Consider the following 4,029-nt stretch of genomic DNA (forward strand, 5'->3'; position numbering starts at 1 on the left):
GCGAAAATTCATCCCCGGTGGCAGAAGCTTATTGCAAAGATTGCAAAGCCATTAAGTAACCTATGTAAACGCTGATAGTCTGATTTTACTGTGTATACTACCCTGTGCAACCCACATTATTTTCATAATGATATATATAGGCAAAAATGCTGTCTGTTGCTTCTTTAAACCAAGAGTCTCCATCTAGTGGGCTCAGAAAATAAAGAAAACGCTTCATGAGGCTTCATTCCGCCATCACTATTAAATAGGCCCTAAATGGGATTTTCCAAGGGTTCCATATTGGCCCCAAGCCAATAGCCCGCATGGTGGGTTTATCTAAGTTGGCACCAGAGACACCCATTTTTGGCCCATACCCACTTGGTACTCAACTAGTCCTAGCATAACCCATATGAGGCCACCTTGGGTAAACCCACCCATGTGGGCAACTGGCATGGGGGCCAATATGGAACCCACGGACAATCCCATATAGGGCCCATTTTTCAGCCCATAATAAATGGCCCACATTGGGCCCACATACAAATGTTGGCTGGGCAATGTTATTAAGATTCACTCATCAGGCACTATGAATGTCTGTACCTCCTAATGGTGGCGCTAGAAGTGAGATCAGGGGATCACCAAAATCTTTAGGATTTACATATGAATGCCTGTACAAAATCCTAAAATAAATAAGTAAATAAAATATTTGTTGACCGAGCGACCTCCTTTGCCATCTGCAGAACCAAGTTTGGCTAATAAACTGAAAAAGAAAAGACAATAGCATCAGTGTGTTTTAATCATCATCTCACTCTGGTCTTAGAGCTGAACTGAAACATCATCAGGGAGAGAAAACATTAGTGATGGAAGAGAGCGGCCTCATTAAATGTTCAACAGTTTATAAGTTCGTTAGTGCGGATGTGAAACTGCTGTGTATTGATATTCATAAACGTTAAATGAACCCACTTATATTAAAGAAAACAAACTTTTGTTAAAACTCTGCCTATGAGGACTCTTTTAAGTCAGTTTTCTATTCTCAGATGTGAGATCGGATTTATTAATTGATCTGCTCAGTAAAAAGAACATGAGAATATAATCAACACTGAGGAGAATGATGATAAAGGGGATAAGAAAAGGGGATGAATAAGAGAAGAGAGGGGAGGTGAATTCAGGAAGAAAGAAAAGCACCACAGAAAGACACTTAAAAGGTAAAAAAGGCACTAAAACCAGATGCCAATTTTGTCAAGTTTACTTCAATAAAAGATCAACAGCACCGCCGTCTTCATCATCAAACACAACATATTTATCCAGCGCATGCTAATTGCTCTGCTTTAGAGTGATACTGATGGTACATTTTGTAAAACTGGTATTTCAGGCTTCCACTTCATATTACAGCTGCAAACAGCACCGTGCATTTATGTCCTTAACACACACAAGCACTCACTGACACACAGACAAAATAAAATACCCAGCAAGAAAGAGAGAGCTGTCGACTCCCAGCAGGTTAGCTGTTGTTAGCCATAAGGGGATTAAGTGTAAAGCAGATGGGAGAGAGAGAGAGAGAGAGAGAGAGAGAGAGAGAGAGAGAGAGAGAGAAATGACTAAAATAGGACCAAGTTGGAAAGAGACACACAAAGTGAGGGATTCATATAAAGAGCTGAAACAAAATTGTAATTTCAGCTGGCATATTATTATCAAAGATAATGAGAGGTAGTCTGGCACTCTGGTGAACAAGAAAGTCCTAATATTGTAATACAAGGACAGTGTTGAGTTGAAGGACTGTGAAAGAACTCTTTGTAAGAGTCTGTCTGTGGTCCATAATCAAAGGACAGCAGCCTAGATGGTATTCAACTCTGAAGAAGTTTTGGGTCATACAGCTCAGGGCTTTTCATACCTTTCAGACTAGACATTTAGTATGAATAGCTCTGATGAGGTCCACAGCTACAGTGCTAACAGAAAGGTAGGGATGGCTGTAGAGATTTGAAGGCCTGAAGCAGGATTTGGTTTACAAACCCCCCTCATTGTCACGTGTTGCCACTATACATGGCACCAAATCAACTTGTGTATTGTAAATGTTAGTTTAAGCACATTTAATGTACAAATAAGCCTAAATGTAAAGCCTGAAGTGGGACCTATTAACAACACTATCTTTAAACAGACTACAGTAAACACAGTATTTGTGTATTAGCCCCTGACCCCATGACTGGTCCTTCTCAGGCCTTTTGCATGACCAGGTTTATGTCTGATACATACTTTAGTGTTGAACAAGACAACCAAATGATGAAGAACATATATTTATTAGAATACCTGATAATATTGTGCACAGTCTGGTGCAGAAAGAATGACAAAAGGAGCATTGTTTGACTAAAATGTTAGCATGAACGGGCAAAGCTTCTAGTAACAAGTAACATGTAAACCTTTGAACATATATGACCAGATCATTCTCACTCCCAACTCATCAAATACTGCTGTTTTGTCAGTGGATCTCAATGTTAGACACGACACACAAATGCAGCCTTCATGGCAGTATGATACGGACTGGGCGGCAGCAGTTTGTGACGCCAACAACAACTACCGCAGTAAAACAGTGAGAAAGTCCTTATAGGGTTTGGCTTTGGAAAATGGATGGGTCAGACACCCTCTGGGCTTTTACCCGAAAGCCTGTTAGTCATTACCCGTTTCAAACGATATGGCAGTTGAGTTATTTCAATAAGAACATAGTGTGTTGGTATGTGTGCTGTAGCATGCATGCAACGCTAGTGATGTTTGTCACATGACATGACATTATGTTAGTACCAACCACACTTATTTTGAGCCAAACCATTCTGTTTTTTAAACCTAACCATGGACTTTTGTTGCACTACTTGCACAACTTAAGGAAGTAAACCAAAACAGAAAGTGTTTTACTAATATTGTAAGTAGGGCTGTTAAAATAACATGTTCATTTCAATTAATCAATCACAGAAAAAATGATGCATTAAAAAAATTAATGTTGATTAATCACCTTAAGTGGTGCTCTTTGACCTGGTGCATCATTAAAGGCCACAGTGGCTTTGTAACATGGTGGAGGCAGAGGAGACAACTCTGCCTGGCTCTGTGAATGGAACATTTACATTTTAAAAACACTCAGATGAAACTGTTGGTAAGAGCACCGTTCTCTGCAATTTCTGCAGTAAGGAATTTTTCTACCATCGAAGCAATGCAAGTCTGAAATATCACCTCAAGGCAAAGCATTTAGCAAGCACAGCCTCTGATGCTAGTGCTAGCAGCCAGCCTTGTCAAGCCACACTCGACCAGGCGTTCAGGCGCAAACTGAGTATGTCTACCTGTGACTGACTAACTAACTCCATTGCAAAATGGATTGCAATGGACTGCAGACCAATTTTGGTTGTACAGGACAGGGGGACAGTTGTGTCCAAAATCCACAACTGCCAAAATTCATATGAATTGACTTTCTGAATTGACAAAATAATTTTGCAGCAAAAGTTGATGCATGTGATTAATTAAGATCAATTAATGACAGATCATGTAATTACTTGGATTCATTTTTTTAATCACTTGACAGCTCTAGTTTATTTTGAAAAAGACTGTATGAATGTAACAAGCATGAATTGATACACCATCCCTGAATGTCCAAAACTGACGCAGGAGGGTACCTAGTGTGTCATATTTTGATGTGTAAGTCCATTGACAAATCAGCAGCATTTGATGAGTTGGGATGAGAATTTGTTTATACAGTGGTGTGAAAAAGTGTTTGCCCCCTTCCTGATTTCTTACTTTTTTGTATGTTTTCCACACTTAAATGTTTCAGATCATCAAACAAATTTAAACATTAGTCAAAGATAACACAAGTAAACACAAAATGCGGTTTTTAAATGAAGGGTTTTATTAATGAGGAAGAAAAAAATCCAAAGCTACATGGCCCTGTGTATGAGGAAGAAAAAAATCCAAAGCTACATGGCCCTGTGTGAAAAAGTGTTTGCCCCCAGCTCCTGTGGTTGATCACACCTGAGTTCAATTTCTGTAGCCACACCCAGGCCTGATTACTGCACACAA

The sequence above is a fragment of the Epinephelus moara genome, chromosome 14 (assembly GCF_006386435.1).
Source record: "Epinephelus moara isolate mb chromosome 14, YSFRI_EMoa_1.0, whole genome shotgun sequence".
Taxonomy (NCBI): Eukaryota; Metazoa; Chordata; class Actinopteri; order Perciformes; family Serranidae; genus Epinephelus; species Epinephelus moara.